This window comes from Schistocerca americana, chromosome 1, assembly GCF_021461395.2.
Source record: "Schistocerca americana isolate TAMUIC-IGC-003095 chromosome 1, iqSchAmer2.1, whole genome shotgun sequence".
NCBI classification, from domain to species: Eukaryota; Metazoa; Arthropoda; class Insecta; order Orthoptera; family Acrididae; genus Schistocerca; species Schistocerca americana.
This window is the reverse complement of record NC_060119.1, coordinates 104264793-104291568: the sequence shown is the minus strand read 5'-3', so window position 1 is coordinate 104291568 and position 26776 is coordinate 104264793.

Genomic DNA, 26776 nt, shown 5'->3' with positions numbered 1-26776 from the left:
CAAATGCGAATATTTCTGTCTGCTGTATCTATGCCCACTTCGGTTGAATGACATTTTCCTCTAGTTTTTTCATTGCTGTGACACCTGCCGCTAATCTTTACTGTAAATTAGTTAAGTTTGCAGACTTCTTGTTGCACCATTAATGAAATGCATTTCCACAAGTTCCTGTAACACATACGTCTTCGACAACCCATCTTTAACTGTATTTATGTATGTTTAACCCGCTCTGATTAGGGCCATTACGCCCTCTCTCATCAAACCAGCGACACACACACACACACACACACACACACACACACACACACACACACACACACGTATCACATCGTTACCTAAGAAATAACGACGATTTGAGTGTAAAGTTGGAATGAATTATACTGACGTAACTGACAAATTTAATACTGGCGTTACTTTTACTACTGCAGCTATTATTATTATTATTATTATTATTATTATCATTATTATTAACCATTGCGACTATAATAATGATAGCGCCAGAAGAATTTATACCTATACATAACTGACGTTTCCTGATATAGCAAGTGCCGGGAAGTGGAGATTTAAGGAGACTGTATCAGCTAAGAATACTGGAAAATGAAGATCAGGTTGGCAAGATTGATGATTGGGTGTTTAAGGTGCTAAGCAACAAGGTCGCCAGTCCCTCCTTATCATGAAACATGTCAAAAGGTAAAAAGCGAAAGCAATGGGGACTAGGCTGCTCAAATTATATATTCAAGTCAAAGAGTTTAAAAGGGCGTGACAATAGTTTTACCACAACAGGTAAAAGGAAAGAGAAACCAAGCAGCATCCTGCTAAAGGGGGCTAAATTGTCAAGATCTTGGAAAGTGCTCAGGAAGGTGCTTCAGATGAGAAAGGACTTATCACTGCAGATATGTTAAGAGTGTGAGAGTTTGCTCCCAACTCCACAGTGAAAACGCTACATCTGCCTGGCAAGATGTGCCATTCAGTAGGTCCCACATGAGTATAAGCAAAGCCTACGTGACTAGCAACCATAGAGCTGTCAGCATAGACTACTTCTGAACCCCAGGATGCACCACGGATGTAGAAAAATTTGTGGCAGATGGCATCAGGATAACCTTAGTCTTTCTGACCTTGTGGTAGGTCAAGACAGAGCTGTGGCTGAGGGATGCACCATGGGAGTACACGTGAGTGGGCACGGAGGAGGGGTGGTAGAGGACAACTGGAGTTCAGAGGAAGAACCAGACACGGATTGTGATCGTAATCCCTGATCTGGGCCACCGTTGTGGGAGATCGATTTCCACATTTGGGAAGAGGAAACGGTAGTTTTGATGCTTAGGGGAGCTGTGAACATGTGTAACGTAATTGACAAATCGCTGTTGGTGGGTGATCTGCAATGGAGTGATCTTAGCCTCCACAAGGAAGCTGTAGATTTTGGAACATCGGTTCATTCACATAAAGCCTGGGTCAAGAACTATTCTTCACTGCTCTGCTTACAAGCCCCCAGCCTCTCATGCTTCACTAACACAACACAAATGGTTCCTGTCAAGTCTAACGCCACAGTGGCGTATTGCATCCAGCATTTACAATGCTGAAGGTGATGCCAAGCCATACGCCAGACTCTCATATCAGGGCTTTTTACTTAAGCTGGCAAAGATAGGCAATCTGTCAAACATTAACAGCAGTCCTAAAAGCGGTAAGTCTCCACCACCACACGGAGAAGTTGGTTGTCGAGGTAAAGTTCTGGTATGGGTGAAGGGTAGAAAGTTGACAGAAGTGCATGACATCAGTATTGGTCCCTGAAAACCAAACGCCATGGGTGAGGGCGCATGCCTGCACCATTTGAATTGCACCTCACAGTCTACATTCGGCAACACTCACATTAGAGAAGCAACAGTAGAAAGAAGTGATCAGCACGGAATGAAGGTGGTACTGAGAAACCCACAGCTGTTAGACTATTGATGGCAACTAGAAAGAGGGGCATTCACTAGAGAGCTCTAAGGGATCCCATTCTCTATGATATGGGGAGAACTGTGGGAGGCACTAACTTTCACCCAGAATGTACAGTGCAACAAGAAGTTCTGGATGAAAATTGGGAGTGGAACCTGGAGACGCCACTCATATAAGATGGAGAGGATGGTGTCATAAGCCTTTTGCAGGCATAAGACAGTTATAAGGTGTTGACGTCAGCCAAAAGCTGTCCACATGCTGGACTCCAGGTAAACCAGAATATCAGTAGTGGAATTGCCTTTGTGAAAAAACCAGCCTGGGACAGAGCTAGAACACCAAGACACAAGCAGCCAACAGCTGCCACCTCACCATGCGTTCAACCAACTTACAGAGAAAATTGGTGAAACTAATAGGGCAATAACTGTGCATCTCTTGATAGTTTGGTTTGGTTTCGCCTTAGGGCGCAAAAACCGATTGGAGTCATGCGTCCAGTTCAAAACTATAGAACTTGAAGACATGAGTAAAAAACTAAGTCCATGCCAATTTACAGAACACAGCCAAAAACAGGCACGTGGAGAAAGGGCTAAAAAAGACCATACAGGAACTGAGGACCAAAACTAAAAATTGAATGGCCTGGTTGCTTGGTTTGTGAGATTAAAGGGAGCAGACTACTAGAGCCATCGGTCCCTTTCTCCACCAACTTTAAACACACCCACAAAAAATAACAACAATGGAGATGACAAGATGTGGACCACCGTCAAAGCTAACTTGCAGCGACAAAGGAGGGTCCTTGCGGCGCAATAAATAGCTGTATAGCGGTGTGATATCCATGTGTGACCAATGCGCCAGCCAGCAGAGGACAACAGAGTCCTTGCGAGAGACTTGCAAGGAGGAGCGCCACGCACTGGTAGCCTCCTTGATGGCCCGAAGTTTGTTGGGTGAAGGAAGGGTGCGCCATTCTTCACCCCCACGTGCGAAGTCCCTTCTGCCACAAAACCAAGTTTCCTGAATAACAATACAGAGGAAAGGGTTAAGGATGAGAAGTTGTCCGAGCTCAGCAAGATGGTGGAAAAAACTGCTGCAGTTCCACTGGAGGATGACATTGTCCATATCTGAGAAAGGCATGAAGGGACCGAGGAGGCAGATCACACCACTAGGTCACCTGCTGCCACCAATTGAGTACCTACAGGAACGACATCCATCATGTGAGGGACCGGCGAGATCTAGGTCCTCAGCAGACACCAGAATCTCCACCGCATCCTCAGATGCAGAGCTTGTAGGTAGCGATGGAGTGGATGCCGCCGCCATTTCCTTGGTCTTAGGGGTCTTCGATTTCTCACGCTGTTCCTTTGGTTTCCCTGCTGGGAGGGCTTCTTTTATTCAGTCTCTGGGACTGAAGCCCTACAACCAGCTACCTGGGGCTTCCTCAGGCCCTGGCGGGTTTCTGGTTGGCCACTGGAAGGAACCTGGGCAGGGAGTGAGCCAAGGGATACTTTCCTAGCAAGAGAAGTCCAAGACTTACACTTCTCTGGCTTAGAAGTCGGGACCGGTGTCCCTGATGGTTGGTGGAGGTGCTGCTCCCAAGGTAGGTGGTGCAGCAGCAACAGGGAGGGAAGTGTGCCCACACTCCCCCCCACCATCAAGGGGGCAGGTGTAGTCCTTCGGCTCAGAGCTGACACTATGCGATGCAACGGATGGAGATGTAACAGGAGTGACAATGACGGCATAAGGTGACATCATGCACACAGGATGAAGCCATTCATATTTTCGTTTGGCCTCAGTGTAGGTCAGTCGGCCCAGGGTCTTGTATTCCATTATTTTCCATTCCTTCTGTAGAATCTTACAGTCCAGCGAGCAAGGGGGATGGTGCTCTCCACAATTGACACAGATGGGAGGTGGGGTACATGGAGTATTGGGACGGGTGGACGCCACAATCGTGACATATGAGACTGGAAGCACAGGAGTAAGACATATGGCCGAACTTCCAACACTTTAAGCACCGCATCAAGGGAGGAATATATGGCTTGACATCAGAGTGGTAGACCATCAGCTTCACCTTCTCGGGTAATGTGTGACCCTCTAAGGCCAAGATAAAGGCACCCTTGGCAACCTGATTATACCTCTGACTCCGGTGGACGAGTCTGGACAAAATGAACACCTCGTAGCTCTAAGTTGGCGCACAGCTCGTTATCGGACTGTAAAAGAAGGTCTCTGGAAGATAATGCCCTGGACCATATTTAAGCTTTTATGGGGCGTGATAGTGACAGGAACATCGCCCAGCTTCTTGTAAGTGAGTAATGCCCATGACTAGGCAGAAGATTCTGTTTTTATCAAGACTGACCCAGACTGCATTTATGACAAGCCCCCCACCTCCACAAACTTTTCCTCTAAATGCTCTATGGAGAACTGAGGCTTTATGGACACAAAGGATTCCCCATCAGCTCTTGTACAGACTAAATACTGGGGCAAGTGTCTCGCTGTCATTCATAGCTTTTCATTTCTCCTATGGTGTGGCCAGGTGGTCGTACATGTTTACATTAAAGTGAGCCCTCGACTGCTAAGAGACTGCTGGTGGTTGGCCACCATCAAGAGAAGATGTGCCACACTTCATTGCGTGTCATCCACCCTGATGCCACCTACTTCGATCAAGGGCCCTCCCTATGGGCGCCACCCAGCCACAGCAAGGGCTATCTGGCAGGATGGCCATTGCTGGGAATGCCAATGCCCTAGGGAGATAGGCATCTTCTCCTTGGCATACGTGGGGAGTTTACATCTCAGGCATCAGCAATGCAATCCCTGTGTTGTCAGCAGGCTACCACCAAATAGGTACATGACAGCCCCACCACAATGATCTGGATGCTGTGCTGGATACTGGTCGCAGAGAAATCCAGTAGTCATGGAGACGAAAAAGGACAGGAGACAACAGAAGAAGGTGACATACCCCGGAAAGGGTCTTCGCCCAGATAGTTGAATCGCAGGTGGAGATGCAAAGCCATGACAAAAGAAGTGAGAGACTTTTTAGTCGCCTCTTACGACAGGCAGGAAGATCTCAGGCCTATTCTGAACCCCCGAGCTGCAGGGGGGTTGTCCTTTGGCCCCCTATGGACACAACAGACTAAGTGTACATACATCCTGTCGGTCCATGTTGGCGCAAAAAAATGCCTTGAACCATATTTAGATTATTATGGGGAATGACAGTCACTGGTATGTCACCCAGATTATTCCAAACTAGCAGCGCCAGTAAGGGGCCGGGCATACTGTTTTGATCAAAACTGAGCTACTTTTCATTTTTAGGAATGGCTGCCATTTCTCCAAATTGTCTTCTGTGTTCCCCACAAAGAAAAACTGTGCCATGTATTTACCGAAAAGTCTTAGAAAACGCCAGAAGTGGTAACTTGAGTCCCAGATCCTGAACGAGATCCAGGCAGGGTCTGCACCAATAAAACCATCCGATGGAGAGACGGGGGAACGCAGTAGTGGAAGTATAAGCTTTGCAGCATGGAAAGGAAGTAATGATGCCTAGGCTGGGTCTCCGTCGAAGCCAGGCACGTGCTCACAAGAGTTGCGAGCGCCCTGGAGGGAACTGGCAATATGCGACGTTTTCACCCGCGAGAGCAGCATAACACGTCATATTTAATAGAAATTCTCTTGTTAGAGATCTCTCGAGTTCCAGATTGAACGAAATGAAAATGAAACTTTCTGTTGATTTATTTCTCACAATGTGGTTATTTAAATTCGAAAGCAAATGGTTCTCGCATGTCGAAAATTCCTTAACGTCAGGGAATGCGTTTTCATAAACTCTTCGTGTATAGTCTTGATTTGTTGCCGCAAATGAACTTAAAGTAAGTTGTTCTAAGAAACCGATGTTAGTGGCATCTTTGTACGGTGAATACTTTGAGTTCGAGCTAAATGAATGAAACTTTAGATTACGTTCCGAGCGGGATGTGGGAACCATTCGAAGTGTTTCTATCGAAGTGCCAATCCGAATGTAATTTTGCACACACAGCTTAGGTGAAGGATAGTCTAATTAGGTAACGTTTACTCTGGAAAGTAAACGAACACTAACATTTCAGTACTGCCATTCACTTCAATTATTTAAATGATTTAGACTCTTAACATACGAGGTGTGAATTTAATTTCGGGGCTTTACACATCCGATGTTCAAGTTATCTTGTTGGTACACAGGTTCCTGACCTATGTTTGGATTTTGAGATGTTTTGAATATTTAGTTTCTTGTTGACAGTCGAAAAGATTATACGTGTTTTCTAGCGCTCAGAAAATTATTACTTTCGAAAAAGTTGGAACAAATCTCCTTAAAGTTTGCTTGAAAAATAGAATGAAGTTGAGCACCAAATTCGAAAGGTTGACTGTGGCTTTTGCCAAACGTATGATTAAGACAAGAGTTTACGAATGGTACGAAGACGACCATTCTGGACATCCTAGCACATCAAATACTGACGACAATGTGGAAGTTGTAACGAAAATGGTTCTGGAAAATCGCCATTTCAGGGGCAGACAGGTTGCTGATTATGTCTGCATATCTTCTGGCTCATGCTAAGCAATGTTTTAGGATATTTTGAACATTAAACGTGTAGCAGCAAAGTTTGTTCCGAAATTGTTGAGTTTCGACCAAGCACGGCACTGCGTAGACATCGCTCAGGAATTGCTGAATGAAGCCGACAACGATCCAGAATTTCTGAATAATGTTATAACAGGTGACAGGACATGGGTATACGGCGATGACGTTGAAACCAATGATCTATCCTCCCAATGGAAATTGCCAGAAGAGCTAAGACTGAAAAAATTCTTCGATTACATATGAAGCGTCTGTTTTCTTCGATTACAATGAGAGAACGCATCTCGAGTTCCTGTCTTAATGGTCGTACGGTCAGTAATGAAAACTATGTGGAAGTTATGCACCGTTTGCGTGAAGCAATCCGAAGAAAACGACCAGGACTATGGCAAAAATACTAGTGGAAATTTCATCAGGATAATGCTCACACCGCAATGCTTTTTCGTGATTTTTTTTGCAAAAACCAAAGCCGCTACGTTGCCTCAGCCACAAATTTGCCGGACATTGTCCTCTACGTCTTCCTTCTATTCCCGAAGTTTAAGACAATGGAAAGACGTCGTTTTGCCGTAATTTGTGAGATAAAAACAGAACGCTGAACAGCATAACGAAAAGAGGGTTCAATAAGTGCTTCCAAGATTGCAAAAAGCGATGGCCCAAGCGTTATATCTGAGGGGATTACTTTCGAAAGGACGAAGTTGATAATGAAAAGATACTGTAAGAAAATCAAAAATACCCGTTACTTTATCATACCTCTTACAGCGGGAAATAAGTAACCCTAAGGCTGCTACAGCATAAATGGCTCACTAAGAATGGAAGATACTGCTGCTCACTGCAACAACTTAAGTCATAACCTGATCAGTCAATGTAAAACATTTGTCTCAGAAAATATTTACATTACTATAATGGACAGACGTAAATAATATAGCAGGGTTTGCAAAGTTGCGAAGGATGTAAAAAACCCGCCATTGGGAACCATATTCTAAAACAAGAGTTACTTCACAACAGATTTAAATGCCGACAAAGCCGAATAGGTAAACTTAACGAAGCCAAAATCAGCGCGTAGGGAACCAAGCGCGAAGCGTTCAACGCAATCTAAATTTCTATATACCAATTAGGCTAAACGCAAAAGTTTTTTTACGTCAAATCTGCAACGGATCAAAGCTTTCTGGACAATCTAAACAGCCTGACAAGTGTGATTTCTTCGAAATCGTTTCACCGAAGAAAATCACATCGCGGTTTCCCTTTTTAATAGTCACACAAACGCCAAAATGACCATCTTTACTAATGTAGCTACAGTCAAGATGAATGGAAAGCTGCGCTAAATGGATGTCTACGCTAGACTTTCAAATCCAACGTGACCGGAAGTGCAATATTTTAAGAGTGCTACGGTACCGTCTTGACCCGCGTTGGTTAATAGAAAACATTTTCTAGTTTATGCCCTGTATTGTCTCCAGGGCCTATGCAGAGCGTACCATGTGCGTTAACGAGTAACATAGCTCCACATATTAAATAGAACTATTCAGTAGTTAAGATACTGGCTACTTCCGCCAAGGTATACGAGATGCGCACTCTTACCCTAGACAGTACTAACAGTGTAAACATTAAGCAAGATTATCAAGCTAAATAATTAGCGTATGGTACTGTAAACCAAGCTGCATACAAAGATCAGTAAGTACTCATGATAGTTAAACATTACGCCCACAGCGCGAATTTTGTAACTGCTACTTGACCTTTCGTGAAATCTATTGCAGACTTTAATTAATCAACCTCTGAATAAACATGACAGTCCTTAGACTATTTTCAGCTAGAAAAATAAGTCATCCCAAATGAAACAAACATGATGAGTTGGGTTGACGGGGCGCTCGACATCACTGTCATCAGCGCCTCGACGAAAAGTCAGCATGAAATTTCATGGGTGGGGACGGAGGCTGTCCCCACAGGCAGTGCAGTTTATAACATACTGAAGTCTGTCGCCCTTCCCCACCGGTTTACGGATGGGGCCCGATGGTTCATAAAATTTCACCCAAAAAGCGCACTGTCTTGAAAAAAATAAAATACAGTCCCCAAAATGAAACAAAATTATCACCCTTAACTATTGCCATTTTTTTCGGCTACGCGGCTATTACAGCTAGTTTTTTTAAAACCTAATTCGTTGTTTAGAGACATCGATGTGAGCATGACCACATAACCAGCAGACCCATTTAAGATATTTCGTAGCTAAGATGATCACAAGTCGTCACCATGACTGTATTGCACACCTCTTGTGTTTGTACTCTCTACTCGAAATGGGAGCCGCGCAGAAACCTGCAACTATACAGTAATAACCGACTGTTATGTCCCTGCCAAATAGTCTTTTCCCATGGAAGGATGTCACTTTGAACATACGACACCCTCGCTGACCAGGCAGCTCGCTGCAAAATGTGACCTACGATAGACAACCGGGTCTCGAAGGCAGGCTATCTACTACCTCAGTTGTGTGCTAGCTGCACATTCGAACGCGCCTCGGATCGTTCTCCAGCACAATTTAAACTTGTCACAAATCCGAACTCCTATGATGCGTGCAGAGAAACTGGCGTCGGAGTGTGTACTGTTCTACAACCATCTCAGACTTCGATGGCGCTGAGCCACACTCATACAATATTTTTTGAAAGAAAATACCGCCATTTCACTGTATTACTGAATCTTTTGTACATCTAGATTTCGGATTTTGAGGCATTACCGAGTACAATGTTACAAGTTTTTGACCATTAACACGTCATATTTGGTAGTCAGTCGAAAGTAGGTAACTACGACATCTTAAAGGCTTGTGCTAGTCTTGTTTATCTGTAGTTTATTCTTAAATCAGTAAGACCTTACCAAACGAGCGAAATGTGGGAAATCCAACTTAACCTATGTGCCAGTCCAGTTCTAAATTAAGTACCAATAAATAGGGAAATAATGAAATGTCAGATTATAACTGCGGGTCGACCGAAGCGTCCGATACCACCCGTCGGCATTGACCCGTGACATAAGGCTGTTGTGTGTGGCGTCACGACGGCGCGGAATTTAGTTTGTGAGAATGGCGTGTTTGTAGGTGTGTTTGATGCGATCGGTGGTGCTCTCTGGTGGTGCGTTAAGTGATGTTCTTGGTTTAGTTTGCGAGTGTGGCGTCGTGTGTGAATTTTGGTAAATTGCTTTATTTGTGTCTTTGGTAGGTATGGATATGACTGACAGGGTCAACAGTTTTCGGTTGTCTGCTATGATGGGGGACAGTGCGTTGTCTCTAATAAAGTTTCTTCAACTATTCGGATTTTTGGATGAAGTCGTGAAGTGTTCAGTATGTCGTGAAGAAATGAGGTTTACTTAAAGTTCCGGCGTGTGGGACCAGGGACGGCTGTATGTGGAGATGTAAGGATAACAGGTCAAGGGAAGTGTTCGATCCCAATTTATGAGATCGAGAGCTTCTGTTGAGCTATATAGGTCAAGGGAAGTGTCAGATTCCAGATGATATTGTGTTTGGTGGTATTTGGGGAGTTTTGCGATGTCTTTTTTTCGTCGTTTTGCATGGGGTGGGTGTCTAAATTAGTTTATATTTAGTTTGTCCCCACCCAAAAACCCCCTATTGCCCGCGCTTGTCCCGTTAGTGTCATTAGGCTTTTTGTGGAACGTGTGTGTGTTTTTCGATGTATTTTCGTCCTCAATGTGTACGTAACGACTTTATATCCGCCATATTGGAATCGTGGTTTATGATCGTTTCCGCCATATGGGTCAAAGCAGACGGGCAGGATCGGACGCTTCCGTATTTCCATAACTGCATTCCCCTATTATTTACAGGAAGTGAGTTTCGTTCACGTGATCTCCGAAGGACCTAACAAGCAGCTGTACACTGAAGGCGGTATAGGCGGCTATATTGCAAAGGCTTTTATTAAGTCTGTAAAAGTTTACTTCACAACAATGGGTAACCACGTCTAAAGTGTGATACTGGACCTCCTCCCACCCGGAATTCTTTGTTCTGGCGACAGACTGACTCTTAGTTTAGCCAGAGGTCTATTGTCGAGACAACATAAGATCCCTGACAGCTCACAGCGCTTTAAACTACTAAGCACTAATGGTTGCAGGCGAAAACATTATCCGTCTACAGTCCTATGACAACAGTAAGGCGTTGCCATGGATACTTTAACAAGGTCATGTTACGTTACAGGTAACAAAGCAAGTTGACGCGTCCTCCCCACTGCATCTGTCGGGGACCAGCTTACGCCAACTTATAGGTTGAAAGGCGACAAACTTGGTTAACGAGCTGGCAAAGCCGAAGAATGCGAATATCAAATTTAGGTTGTGGCACACTGGTCTGTAGAGTACCCTAATGCTTACGTAAATCCCATATTTAAAAACTATTTCATCATAATAAACTTAAATTCAGGAATCTTACATTAGGTAATGGATGCGTCTCATACGAGTATTTTAAAGAATATGGGAAACCTTTACTACCAGAAACAAGAACTTAAAATAATAAGCAACTTTAACGCCAAAATCTTTTGAGAGTAACGTCGAAAGCTGTAATGTATCTAGAACTATTTTATCACTGTACACATAGTAATAAAGACGTTTACAAGCGGCTGAGGATGCTTAAAAAGTAAGTACAAGCGAATCGCGTATGGTAATTACTTTTTTAATGGAGTGTCAACAAATCTCGTATTGACTACAAATTTCATTTCCTGTCTCTCTTGCGCTCAATCAAATTTGTCACAGCTTTCGAAATCTAACGTTAATTTTCCAACCAACAGCCTTAACCACGTGAACCGTCGTGTTGTAACTTAACAGGACAGTTGATATCTATACTTTTCATGTGTTATCTTAACGAGCTGCCATCTGAACCAGTCTATTGCCAGGTGACAGTGTGCAGTAATTCAAAGCTGAACATCGGAGATGTGCAAGGACGGTACATAGCTGTTGTGTTTTATTACTTCATGAGGATTCACACAATTAAGATTCTGCTAATGCTTTGAAAACAAACTATATGTTCGAAACTGGTCACCAATGAATCAATGCTAACGCAACTGTGACAGATACAAAACTGCCGTTCAGTTACTAGCAGACCCGGACCTTTCATGTTGAGTAGATATAAATAAGAAACAACAGAAGATACACAAAAGGAGATATTTGTTCATGAAGGCAGGCTATCTGGAAAGAACATACCCAATTTCTCTGGCCCAGCAATGCGCAAAGGGAAGGGGACCCCCTCTACGGCAGTTCCTGCCGACGTCGGCTGGGGACACGTTACGACTGGGGAGCCGTGTATGAAGCGCAGCGCCGTTCATCTTTCGATAGCTCGATAGTGATTGTGCCTCTGCGACGAGTTCCAACGAATCCTGAAGGGTCGACCACACAATAAGGCCCCTTCACACTCTCCAACGTATCGACCGACCAACCAATTTCGTGGCAGCCTACACACGTCCAGACCGACTGCACTCAGCGGTTACAGTGCCAACCTGTTGTGATTTGTTTATCTTAAATTCATTGAGTCTGTGTTCTACGAAAGCCCACTTAGTGTTACACAGAAACAAAAACGGGGTTTTACTATGGTAAGAAGGGGGGAAAAATTTGAGTGCGAAAGCTGGGAGTAAAGAAGTGACTAATGGAAGGAAAAAAATTCACCCACGTTCTGTTACTTAAGCATGATTTTCGTAATTATCTAAGAATGGATGAATCCTGTTGCATTTCAGAGCTGCTGAATCTCATCAAACTATTCTTAACCAAAATGAATACAGCCATGAAAAAGGCTGTAAGCTATGAGGAGAGTCTGTTAGCTACTTTGATTCCTAGCCACTGACAGAAGTTCAGAGACTCTCAAATTCAGTGCTGTTGTATACCCACAAGTATTAACTAAAATTATCCTTGAAACCGAGAAAATATATCATGGTATAGCACCGAACGATGTGGCGCAGTCCGACTTCGTTCCCCATCCTTCCCTAATCCGCTGGGACCGATGACATCGCTGTTTGGTACTTTCCCTCAAATCAGCCACCCAACTATGGTAAAGCAAAATAAATAAAACAAAAGACGTTCATGTAAACGTTATTAATTTATCTGTATATGTACCATAAAAGATGACCTGTCAGTTTAAGAAACATATTTCAAATTCTAACAAGAAAAACTACACATGGTGATGGCTGAATCATCTAATAAACACAGCAGGACACAAAAAAATGAAGCATTTACAAACTGTTGGAACTGAAAAAAAAAGTTTCACACTTTGCTCCTCATAGCAGAAGGACTGGATGTAGGCTATTTCGGTTTTTAGGTTTTTTTTTACGTAACGGCAATGAAATCTAAGATCTAATCTGTCTGTGTTTCGCTTCTTTGCTTTTATTTCCGATAAGTATCACGAATAAAACCTAAAAGCCGAAATACAGAAGGTCGACGGTCTTTTATTTATGAAATATGTATCTTTTACTCTATGTGCCACATGAAACCATTATGGGTTCTTTAAAAAACGAGACAAGGGCTTCATTTCTTGGATCCCTGTTGCTAAACTCCTCACAGATGTGTCCACAAACGACGATATCGCAGTGCCCGTTTTATTCGGAACTACGATTTAACGCATACATGTCTGAAGGAACGGGTACTGCGGCGATTACAGCCGTTATGAAATACATTAAATGTATTCGCACTTGCGAATATGAACAACCATATACCCCGTAACAGAATGACGACAGTGAAAATTTGAGCCAGACCAGGTCACGAATCCGAATTTACCGCTTCTCATGTGCAGTTGACATAACCGCTGCAGCCATCTGGGTACAGTATACGTCCGCCTCAAATTTCCAACTTATTGGTTCCAGTAGGAGTTCCGTTCCGATGATATTAGTGCATCTGCACTGAAACGAACGTCAAATATATATACACTACTGTAAGGGCGCCACGACTCCTTGATGTTTGTTTCAGTGCAGATGCGACAATATCGTCCGAACTATGGGAATCAACAGTTTGCGGGAAGACGTAATGGACAAGGGACTCTGCACTGCAGCTCGCGATTAGTTGGAAATTCGAGTCGATCAGGGACCTTGCGCATATGGTCAGCAGTTTGCTCTTGGCAGTGGTGAAGCGCTGACGTCGTGTTTGTGTCTTGCCAGCAGAGCTGTGTGTGGGCAGTTATTTACTTCCTAGCTGTTGCTAGTCGCTAGACACATGCTCTAAATATGGCGCACTCCTATAGACAGTCATCGATCAAAATGACTTTTCAACAGGATCACGCCAGACTATGCGCATATGAGGTTTAACCATTTACGTCTGCATTCCATGGACGACATGGGTATTCACTTCTCGATTACAGCCAGCGTCGTTTACATCAAGATTATAAATGCTGAAATGTGCACAGCAGTGGTGAACAAATTCACGAACTCACTTAAGTTCAAACAATCTGATGGTTACATAGAATACAGTAGACCATGCAGCCCTGGACTTGCACAGCCTTACGGTCTTTGAACTCACCTTTGTGGCGCTGGCTGACTTTGTAACTGTGACCTTCTGACCATATGGAAACGTGATCACCCATTTGGTTGAGAAAAGGAAGACATTTGAGACTTATAATGAGTGGAGTGGTGTCTCCCAAATAAAAATGGAACTGACAAAACATGTACCATCCCACATAGTCATTGGCAGTTTCTGTGCGATAGTGATGTACAATGGCCAATCACGCAGGTGTTCTGGCTGTGGCCAGGGAGACCATGTCAGGCTGGAGTGTATTCGACGCTGACTGATGCAAACGCTGATCAGAGAATCGGCACCACAAGTGGCAGCGACAAGCCTCCGCCTCACCTACGTCAAACCAGCGAAGACAACCCCCATGGATGAAGGAACCACCAATCACATGTGACTGCTGACATCCTGCAGATCCAACAAGGACACGATCCCACGTCACGCCACCACGCAAGTGATGACAGCCCTACTGCCACCGCTGTGCGAACCACAAGAAAAGATAGATGTCGCCAATAGGATCGTGCTGACCTTGGCCATCCTTATTGAGAGAGTGGTAGCAACTGCTCAACACCCACACTCCAACACGGAAACTCATCTCTGTAAGCAACAATCACTTCAGAAACATAAAAAGCACCTTCTGACGATTGCCTCCTCTGCATAACAGTGGCGATATCACAGAAGGCATGGAGGACATGCCCGTCATGAGGAAGGACCAGCCTGATACCTTCCACGCTCAAGACACAGTTTCCTCATCTCCTCTAGATCTGATGGCTACTATGCCAAGAGAAACTGACCCTCCATCAGCTGCCTGTTGGAAAGAGATACGGAATCCGCTCCGGGGAACTACTACACAGCAGCAGTTGGCAACTTATGGTCCATATGCAAACGCTGTTGAAAGTGACACTCCAGCAGAAAAGAAGGAGAAAGACAGGGTTGATACCCAGTGTGTCCTTACTGGTCTGGCGACCAAGTAAGTGGCAGTGAGTCGTCAGGGTTGTGGCAATGATATTCCATTACGACGACAGCACTTGGGACAGAGACAAGGCAACAAACTTTTCGGCTGGCAACAATCAACCTCAATACTATCGGGAGGCGCCATAAGTTCGCCATCCTGCAAGACATGCTTAATGCTGATGACATCGACACTGCTTTCTTGCAAGAGGTCCACATAGCCAGCTATCCTGACCTCTTTAGTTACACAGCTAACGTCTCCCATGCTTCGCCTTCCGGCAGCTGCGTCGTCCTAATTAGAGAAGGCTTGATAGCTGATGATGTGAGATATCTCCTCAACACATGGGGCATGGCCGCCACCTTCAACGACATTCGGCTCATGAATGTCTATGCCTCTCCCAGCGCAGATCGGTAGTGGGAACACTCCACCTTTTTTGCAGAAGACATCGCCCTGTTCTGCCAGGGTTGACTAGACGATCTGATGATGATTGGCAGGGACTTCAACTGCACAAAAGTACCTTCAGACTAACTTCTGCACCATTCCACATGCGCCAGTCTTGACATTCCGATTTGCAATCTTCACCCAGTGGCCACATTGCACCACATCCTTGGCTATAGACACGGCTGCTCTCACTTCACCAGTCACTCATTCAGCTGATTCGACCGGATTTATGTCACTCGCTCACTCCAGATAGCCACATAAAATGTGGAGCTATGGTCAACAGGTTTTTCGGATCACACAGCCTACATCTGTGCCATAGCCCTTATTCTCCTCAGGAAATGGCGAAGCAGAAGCCCATGGAAGCTCAATATCACTCATTTGACCTCCCCAGTCTGTGAATTAGCGGTGGGCTCATACAATGAATAAGTGTGTCCATTGCCACGGTCTTTACACCTCGGGCCTAAGATGTTGGATTGACTGCACAAAACTGGCCCTCACACGGACGTTCATGGTGTGTGGCAGACAGGCAACTGCGTGGCACAAACACACAATGGACTTTTACTTTGCCGTCCTCAGAAACTGTTCCAGTCGGCTGCCGTTGCCGACAGATAGACCGACGTCAGTCAACCAAGCCAAAGCAAAAATAATTTCTCTCACGCGCTTCCATTTGAAAGGAGCCATGTTATGTGCATCTGCACAAGACAGCGTGTCCACAGAACGACCTTCAATGTATCACATACTCATGGAGAGCAAAAGGTGTTGACGAATACTCGTATATGTTATCGACACAGAAGGTGGCATACGTCTCTGTGAACAATGGGATATAGCCACGGCCTTTCTTGACCATTATGCTCGGGTATAAAGGGTGTAATTTTTAAGTTGACAAACCAGAATAACTCGAAAAATAAGCTTCACACAAAAAGATGTGTAGAATCCAAAGTTGATTATTTTCGAGGGGGACATCTCCTGGTGCTAAAATTAGACCACCACCCCACCCCCCGGGGGTGGGGCAGGAGGCAACATAAATTTCAAATGGGAAACCCCATTTTTTTAGCAGAATCAGATTCTACATAAATAACTTCGTACATTTTGTCTTAAACATTTGTTACGATTCCTCGTAGTTGGCGCTGTAATTCAAGAAAATCCATGTTCTTATTTTTGCGTGGAAAATGATTACGGATAAATAAACAATGCTCATTTACTTCGTAAATTTAGATTCGCTAAAACTAAAACTCTCCCTCTCTCCCCATAGGGTGGCATTTAAGATAGAGGAGTTAGAGTTTCACAAATGTTGACCCAAATATTAATTTTTTTCCCAGATTCGGATAAGTTTTGTTTGTTTCGTGGTGGTGGTGGTGGTTAGTGTTTAACGTCCCGTCGACAACGAGGTCATTAGAGACGGAGCGCAAGCTCGGGTTAGGGAAGGATTGGGAAGGAAATCGGCCGTGCCCTTTCAATGGAACCATCCCGGCATTTGCCTGAAACGATTTAGGGAAATCACGGAAAACCTAAATCAGGATGGCCGGAGACGGGATTGAACCGTCGTCCTCCCGAATGCGAGTCCAGTGTGCTAACCACTGCGCCACCTCGCTCGGTTTGTTTCGTGGTCATGAGGCCACGCAACTTTTAATTATCAGACAAGTCATGTGACTAGCTAACTAACTAAACAAACAACCTAATTTCTAACGAGTGAACTCATTAACTAAAACACAAACTGACTAACGAGCCTAATTTTTTATTAGATTCGATTGTTTATCGAGAAGTCTCATAACTGGGGTTGGCTCAAAATGGCTCTGAAGGACATCACACACATCCATGCCCAAGGCAGGATTCGAAGCTGCGACCGTAGCGGTCGCGCGGTTCCAGACTGTAGCGCCTAGAACCGCTCGGCCACTCCGGCCGGCCTCATAACTGGGATGCTTGCTTGGTTTGAGTCTTTTGGTTTCGGGTGGAAAAACGTAGAAAACGACATTCATAAATTTATCCATGGTCGCTGGATCGGCAGGGAAGGTCCTGTGAATTGGCCAGTCAGGCTACCTGACCTTACCTCCCCATATTTTTTCTTATGGGGTTATCTAAAAGCTATCGTTTATCAGGAAACGCCTACCACTCGCGAAAACATGACGCAAAGAATAAGAGATGTTTGCGCTGCAGTTACATCAGACATGTTATCAAGATGTGTGCAGGGATTTACAGCACGAGTCAAATGCATCGAAGTTGGAGGTCATCACTTTGAACATATAACGGTGAGATGCAAGGGATGTACGGAGAACAAGCAGGCCGAAAGTGAGAGGCGAGGGGACTCGCTGGAAACAAGCACCCCGAAATTCACTTACTTGCAAGTATTTGCAAATGATCAACAATAAAATGAAACCAATCGTTCCTTTTCAGGACCATCCAATCTTAAACGGGAATACGTTCAACTTTAGTTAGCGAGTGGGTTAGTCTTATCCTCAGTTAGTCATTTACTTTGTTTACTCTGTGAGTTAATGAGTTCAAAAATGGTTCAAATGGCTCTGAGCACTATGGGACTTAACATCAATGGTCATCAGTCCCCTAGAACTTAGAACTACTTAAACCTAACTAACCTAAGGACAGCACACAACACCCAGCCATCACGAGGCAGAGAAAATCCCTGACCCCGCCGGGAATCGAACCCGGGAACCCGGGCGCGGGAAGCGAGAACGCTACCGCACGACCACGAGATGCGGGCTAGTTAATGAGTTCACTCGTTAGTAAGTAGTCAGATGACTTGATTGATAATTAAAAAGTTTTGTGGCCTCATGACCACGAAATATACAAAACTTATCCGAATCTGCGGAAAACAATAATATTTGGGTGAACATTTGTAAAACACTAATTCCTCTCTCTCAAACCCCACCCTATGGGGAGAGAGGGAGAGTTTTAGTTTTATCGAATCTAAATTTACGAAGTAAATAAGTATTTTTTATTTATCCGTAACCATTTCCCACGCAAAATGAGAACATGGATTTTCTTGAATTACAGCGCCAACTACGAGGAATCATAACAAATGTTTAAGACAAAATGTACGTAGTTTTTTATTCATAATCTGATTCTGCAGCAAGAAAATGGGGGTTCCCATTTGAAATCTTAAGGTTACCTTTCGCTCCACCCCCAGGGGGCTGGGGTGGCGGGCTAATTTTAGCACCAGCAGATGTCCCTCTCGAAAATAATCAACTTATGATTCCACACATTTTTTCGTGTGAAGCTTATTTTTCGAGTTATTCTGGTTTGTCAACTTAAAATTTACACCCTGTATTTGTCGCAGTAATCAGATCTGGCGGTCGTTGCGGACGTCTCAGGGTTAATCCATTATCCCGTACAGCAGGTACTGAAAGCAGACTTATAGGGGACGTGACTGAAGAGGAGGTGTCCGATGCCACCGACAGAGGAGCAGCCAACAAGACCCTGGGACAAAACGAGCTCCCTATGGAGTTTTATCGAGACTTCAACGAGCTATTGGCGCTATGTTGGTCAGAGAAATGTGAAGAACTGACGTTTCCAGATGTATTAATCCCTGCAACCTTCTTAGAAGGACTGATAGTGCCTATTCACAAACTGAATTCTAGCCCCCGTATCCATGATTACTGATCCTTGACACTGCTGGATAGAGACATTAAAACTTCACCAGATTGATGGTTACATTTTTCCAGAGTGTGATATAGTATGTAATTTCGAAGGATCAAACATCATTGGGGAGTCCTCACAACGCACACACAGCTCTGGGCTGATGTAGGGACATGATAATGCTGGCAAATGTTCAGCACATTTGTGTGCCCTGGTATCCATTGACTTCAAGTCAGGCATTTGACCAAGGTGACCAGTCATTCTTGACTGCAATACTCTGAAGCAAGCAATACCTGGGCTGCCTAAATTGGTGATGCGCCTACTTCGTGACGCATCATCGACAGTGCTTGTTAACAGTCGTTTTAACGGTGTTCATCCAGGTCCACCACTCAGTGCGCCAAAGCTGCCTATTATCAACGATATTATACCCAGTGGTCTTACAGCTCTTGTTCCACAGCCTAGCCATACACTGGCTGGAATGACGCTCGGTACGACCACCTTCTGATGCACTGCGTATGCGGACGACTGATGCAGGTCGTCTGAGGTGGTGACAATATGAGAATCGCCATGGAATGGTTCACAACCTGCGGGGTGGCGTCTGGTAGCCGCATTAACGTCGAAAAATCAGTCACCATGTGTATTGGGTCGGGATTGACACCTAACAGTTACCCCCTTACGCGTCAGCAATCAGACGAAATATTTTTTGGGTTTAGACTCCATGAACGATATATGCCGTACAACAACCCATAATTATAGCCGCCTCCTGCACGAAACAAAGGCAGGACTGTCGGCGGACTGAGCCGTGGCTGGCTCATGCTATGTGTTGGATTAAACCTTGGTTGCTATTCTGTGTTTAGTCTCTAGTTATCGCGATTATGCTGTTATCCTCTCTTTCCACAGGTGTCAGCAGCGGTGTGTATCGATATTCGCACCTTGGACTATCTTTGGCCTGGCGCTTATAGTTTCCAGCAGGCAGTTGGTCAGTTGGCGTGGAGCAGCGAGGACACCTCTGCGGTGTGTTGTCTGGCCGGGCTCGCTGGCGGCCTCTATGCGGTGTCTGAGTGTGTGGTGCTGTTCCCACTGCTACAAGGTTCGTGGCTCACCGATCCTGGACATGAAAGTTGAGTTTTGACTTAATCCACCAGCAAGTCACGACTGTTCACATTGTGTCCTTTGGAGTTCGTTGTCGGCTCTTGGGATATTCCCACGAGCAACAATGTGTGTTTTCAAGTTGGCAAATTTTAGCCACCCTCTGGTGGAGTTCAACTGTACTTGGTTATTTGAATTGAAGTGCACCAGCGGAATCTTCTGCATGGTGGCCGTTAACGTTCCGGTTACCTGCACTGGCCGTTGACATAAATTCAGGTAGTGTATTGTCCTCATTGTGTTGCTGCTGTCCAGCACGGTGTGTAGTTTGACAGCTCAATGAATAATTGGTTGTGGGCGCCAATACCTTCTACGTTGTACCATTGAACTCCCTGTTGTGTGCTGGTCAGGTGAAGCGGAGGTTACCTTGTCGGTAGGTCCGTTGACTGTCTTGGTTGGATTGTCGTCGGATCGACAATGGTTCGGCCGACTGCCTGTCTCACCTAAGTGAGCGCCCTTGGGTGCACTGCCTTTTCTTGTTTGTTCCTGTTGTTTGTACTTGTATGGCTTCTAGCCGATTTTTTTATTAAGGTTGTTTTGCCTTTAAGGCATCAGATGGTTTGGGCCTTCAGCCTAATTTAAGAACTGTTTTACGTAAAGCCTTTGGCATTTTTAAAATTAATGTTATTGAGTCTTAAGCGTTGGGTATTCAGCCGATTTTGAATTTGAGTTGTTTTGCTCTTAAAGTGTCAGATTCTTTGGGCCTTCAGCCTAATTAAGGAACTGTTTTAAAATAAGGCTTTGCCTTTTAAATTTCTGATTTTGGTTGAGCATTAAGTTATTCGCTTTCAGCAGTTTTTAAGTTAAAGTGGTCTTGCCCCTAAGACATGAGATTGTATGGCGCATTCAGTAGCCAATCAAGTTCCAAAACTACAGCTATGTTTTTTCTTAAAAAAAATTTTCTTGGCTCTTGCAATTTTGGCTCCTTTCCACAACTTAAACTACCTGTCCCGTCCCGCGGGCTTAGTAGGTCGTCCCACGCACTTTGAACATCTTACAAAGGACACAGTATGCTAGTGTTACCTACCATCGTGCATCCTGCACGTCGCATAGGCACTTACAATTACGAACGCAATGGCCCGAGGCATTCTGAGAGTTCTTGGCTATTTCGTTAACACAAGAATGTTGTTTAAATTTCGATATGATTCTCTCACCTTCCCCAAGGACAGGGGAGGATTAAGGCTAGTAAACATTTACGGTAGAGTTGTCGCCCTGTTTGTTAGCTCACAATTACGGTTATGGCATCGCTACCCCACCTGCGCCATGGCCTTACTGCTGGAAGCATTAGCACTGGCCTCCATCGTATCCCATAGGTCATTACAAAACATTCCGGCACTGTTCTTCTACCCTAGGCGCTTCTACTTGGACTCATCTATGTGATTACTCTGCTATTCGCAATAAAGTGCTTGGCAGAGGGTTCAATGAACCACCCTCAAGCTGTCTCACTACCGTTCCACTCTCGAACGGAGCGCGAGAGAAACGAGCTCTAAAATTTTTCTGTGCGAGCCCTGAGTTGTCTTATTTTATCGTGATGATAATTTCTCCCTCTGTAGGTTGGTGCCAACAGAATGTTTTCTCAATCGGAGGAGAAAACTGGTGATTGAAATTTCATGAGAAGATCCCGTCGCAACGAAAAACGCCTTTGATTTAATGATTGCCACACTGATTCATGTATAATGTTTGTGGCACTATCTCCCCTATTTCGTCATAATACAAAACGAGCCGCCCTTCTTTGTACTTTTTCGATGTCATCCGTCAGTCCTACCTGATGCGGATCCCACACCGCACAGCAATATTCCAGAATAGGGCGGACAAGCGTGGTGTAAGCAGTCTCTTTAGTAGACCTTTGCCCCTTCTAAGTGTTCTGCCAATGAATCGCAGTCTTTGGTTTGCTCTACCCACAACACTATCTATGTGGTCGTTCCAATTTAGGTTATTTGTAATTGTAATCCGTAAGTATTAAGTTGAATTTACAGCCTTCAGATTTGTGTGACTTATCGCATAATCGAAATTTAGCTGATTGCTTTTAGTACTCATGTGAATAACTTCACACTTTTCTTATTCAGGGTCAAATGCCACATTTCGCACCATACACATATCTTATCTAAATCATTTTGCAATTCGTTTTGGTCATCTGATGACTTTACAAGGCGGTAAATGACATCATCTGCAAACAATCTAAGACAGCTACTAAGATTGTCTCCTATATCGTCCACATAGGTCAGGAACAATAGAGGGCCTATAACACTTCCTTGGGAACACCGGATATTACTTCTGTTTTACTCAATGACTTTCCGTCTACTACTACGAACTGTTACCTTTCTGACAGTAAATCACGCATCCAGTCGCACAACTGAGGCTATATTCCATTGGCACGCACTTTGGTTAGAAGACGTTTGTGAGGAACAGTGTCGAAAGCCTTCTGGAAATCTAAAAATATGGAATAAATTTGACATCCCCTGTCGATAGCACTCATTACATCATGAGAATAAAGAGCTAGTTGTGTTTCGCAAGAACGATATTTTCTGAATCCGTGCAGACTATGTGTCAATAAATCGTTTTCTTCGAGGTAATTTATAATGTTCGAACCAATATCTTCCAAAACCCTACTGCAAATCGACGTTAGTGGCCATGTAATTCAACGGACTACTCCTACTTCCCTTTTTGGGTAATGGTGTGACTTGAGCAGTTTTCCAGTCTTTAGGTACGGATCTTTCTGTGAGCAAGCGGTTGTATATAATTGCTACATATGGAGCTATTGTATCAGCATACTCTGAGAGGAACCTGGCTGGCATACAGTCTGGACCGGAAGCCTTGCCTTTATTAGGTGATTTAAGCTGCTTTGCGACACCGAGGATATCTGCTTCTATATTTCTCATCTTGGCAGTTGTTCTCGATTGGAATTCGGGAATATTTACTTCGTCTTCTTTTGTGAAGGAGTTTCGGAAAACCGTGTTTAATAACTGCTTCAGTGGCACTGTCATCAGTGAGTTCACCGTTGTTGTCGCGCAGTGAAGGTATTGATTGTGTCTTGCCACTGGTGTACTTTATGTATGACCAGAATCTCTTTGGGTTTTGTCAGATTTCGAGACAGAGTTTCGTTATGGAAATTATTAAAAGCATCTCGCATTGAAGTACGAGCTACCTCTGTAAAACTTTGCCAGTCTTGAGGATTTTGCGTTCTTTTAAATTTGGCATGCTTTTATCGCTGCTTCTGAAACAGCGATCTGACTCGTTTTGTGTACCATGGGGGGATCAGTACCATCACTTATTAATTTATGTGGTATACATCTCAATTGCTGTCGATACTATCTCTTTGAAAGCATTCCACAACTTTTCTACGCGTACATGATGAGATCGGAAGGAGTGAAGAATGTCTCTTAAAACGGCGTTAAGAGCATTTTTATCAGCTATTTTAAATAGATGTACTTTGCGTTTCTTTTTGATGGTTATAGGTGTTACGGCATTCAGCCTAGCAGCTACTGCCTTGTGGTCGCTAATCCCTGTATTCGTTACTATTTGTCCAGGATTATTTGTTGCTAAGAGGTCAAGTATGCTTTCGCAACCATTTACGCTTCGAGTGGGCTCATGAACTAATTGTTCAAAATAATTTTTTGAGAAAGCATTCAGTACAATTTCGGATGACGTTTTATGCTTGCCGCCGGCTTTTAACGTATAATTTTTACGGCATATCAAGGGTAGATTGAAGCCACCACCGACTAGAACTGTATGAATGGGGTACCTATTTAAAATAAGACTCAAGTTGTCTTTGAACTGTTCAGCAACTATATCTTCTGAGTCGGGGGGTCGGTAAAACGATCCAACTAATAGTTTAGTCCGATTGTCAAGTATAACCTCCACCCATACCATTTAGCAGGAACTATCTAATTCAATTTCCCTACAATGCAAACCACTTCTGACAGCAATAAATACTCCATCACCAACTGTATGTAATCTACCCCATCTTAACACTGTTAGATCGTTTGAAAAAATTACGGCTGAACTTATTTCAGGTTTTAGCCAGATTTCTGTACCTATAACTATTTGAGCTTCAGTGCTCGCTATTAGGGATTGGAGCTCTGGTTCTTTCCCAAAACAGCTATGACAATTTACAACTACAATACCGATCGTTTCTACAACTAGCTTACTGTATTTTACCTGCCCCTTTTTAAACGGACGCCATTTTTGTGGTTCCCTGAGACTCTCAACCCTTTAAAAAACCGCTCAATCCCTTCCATACAGCCTCCGCTACCCGTGTAGCCGCTTCCTGTGTGTAGTGGACTCCTGACATATTAAACAGAACCCGGAAACCGACCACCCGATGGCGCAAGTCAAGGAATCTGCAACCTACACGGTCACAGAACCGCCTGAGCGTCTGATTCAGACTCTCCACTCGGCTCTGCACCAAAGGACCACAGTCGCTTCTATCGACGATGTTGCAGTTGGTAAGCTCCGCCTTAATCTCGCCTGCAAGACTGGCTGCACTCTTCAGGACGACGGCGGAGATCTCTTGAGCTCTGCAGCGGAGACGACAACCGAATGTGGTGGAAACGAAGAACCCCAGCACGCGGTGGCGTGTCGTGTGGTGGGCAGTCGACGCAACCACGCTCGACTGTGAAGTCCAGTCCTCTTAGTATGTGACAGATGGGCTCTTTCTGCCATTAGGCAAGACTAAGTGACCGCCTAGGGCGCAAAACTTCAGGGGCCCAAAATTTTAGGGACGGCAAACGTCAAAAAAATCAGAGCCAAAAAATTGAGCAAATCGGGAGAAAAAATGAAAAATGGAAAAATTTAATCGCGGAATTATTTTCAAAAGCATACGGACAGATACTTAATTACTTTTTATTTACTTTGACGATAGTGGATGCTGTAAAAGATGAGATTTATTACTCATTCTAGTAATATTTCAGTTAAAACAGGAACGAAATAACACTAGGATTATCCAGATGACCTAGTCTGATGCTTTGACGTGCCTCCCATCAGTATAGCATAATTTCTAAATTCAAGGAAAAATTCATTCGTACCGGAAATAGTTACACTTTTATTAGTACATTTTCTTGCAATTAAATAGAATAAGTAATTGGTGCCAAATTTGGTTGCACTGGTATTTTCAGTTGAGTTCCAGTTAGAAATGTTCAGTACATTCTTCCTGTTTCAGTTACTATGAGAAATTTCAAAAATTTAAGATAAAAAATGAGAAATTGAGTACATTTATTGTCCTCAATCATTTTTAAAAGAGTTAAGATAAAGCATGAAAACTGACGACTGTTCCCAGAAAGTGAGGGACATCTGGTCACTATTAAAAATAGAATAGGAAACTTGCGTTGTTGTGCCGTTGGATGCTGGTGATGGTGAAGGAGGAGCAGTATAGGGGAGAAAAAAGGAGGGGAGTCATTTTTCAATTCTCGACTGGGGCGGCAAAACACCTAGCAACGGCCCTGTTTGACAGTCGATAGGAAACAGGTATCTCAGGGAAGTCTGCATAAAATCCGCATGGTGGAGTCCCCCAATTGCGTGCGATGTAATGTGACTGATACGAATGAACACAGCCTTTGTTATAGGATCATTTATCAATCGCGAAAGCGTTACGGAGACGAGAGATAAACTCCAGTGGAAGACTCTGCAAGAGAGATGCTCAGTAGCTCGGTACGGGCTTTTGTTGAAGTTTCGAGAACATACCTTCACCGAGAAGTCAAGCAGTATATTGCTCCCTCCTACGTATATCTCGCTAAGATACCATGAGGATAAAATCAGAGAGATTAGAGCCCACACAGTCATACCGAGAATCTTTCTTTCCACAAACAATACGAGACTGACATAGAAGGGAGAACCGATGGAGGTACTCAGGTTACCCTCCGCCACACACCGTCAGGTGGATTGCGGAGTATGGATGTAGATGTAGCCTTTGCAGCGAAGATGTTACAGTGGTCTGGTACTTCGTCAAACTAATGTTGGCTTTTCTACTGCAGCTAACATCGTCACACATTACGGAACACTCTCTTCTTTTTCTGGACGAGACGTACTATCCGAGGACCAAGACCAACGCTGTCATGTGTACCCGAGGCCATGCGGTCCAATACTTAGTCAGTGACGACCCAAAAGATGTTGATGATTTTTGAAATCACATGCAGGAACGGCATTGCGCGATAGTTAGGAATCCCAAATATAGACAATATTTGTGGAATTACCTCTGAGATGAGCTACACAATCCGCCGCACAGCTGGATCATTAGAGGCGAGAGACGATGAGTACGTTATAATGCAGATGATTTTAGAACGTACAGCCTTAACCCAAACGAGATACGTGAAGATACGGTAGGGTGATCTGGCAACGCGAGGACCCTAGGTTCAGCTACTGGTGGAGTGAATATCCTCTTTAAGTCGAAGGACGAACTTACCACTTCTTTTTCTTCTTCATGGTACGAAGTGACGTCCTATATATTGACTGGATTAAAAAAATCCTGTTTCTGGATAGCGTTTCGTATGTTATTTTCTTCCCGAACCCCGCTTCCCCCCCCCCTCTCCCCTTCGGTGCGAAGGGGACGCCGTGACAAGGCCTCGACAGACGACTCCTGCCCACTTACCCCCAAAACCTACTAAAAAGAAAAAAATGGAGGGTACAGTGTTCACCCTTTAAATGGAAGACTGTGTCAGCCCTCGGTGGAAATTTCGCTAAAAATAAAGAAATAA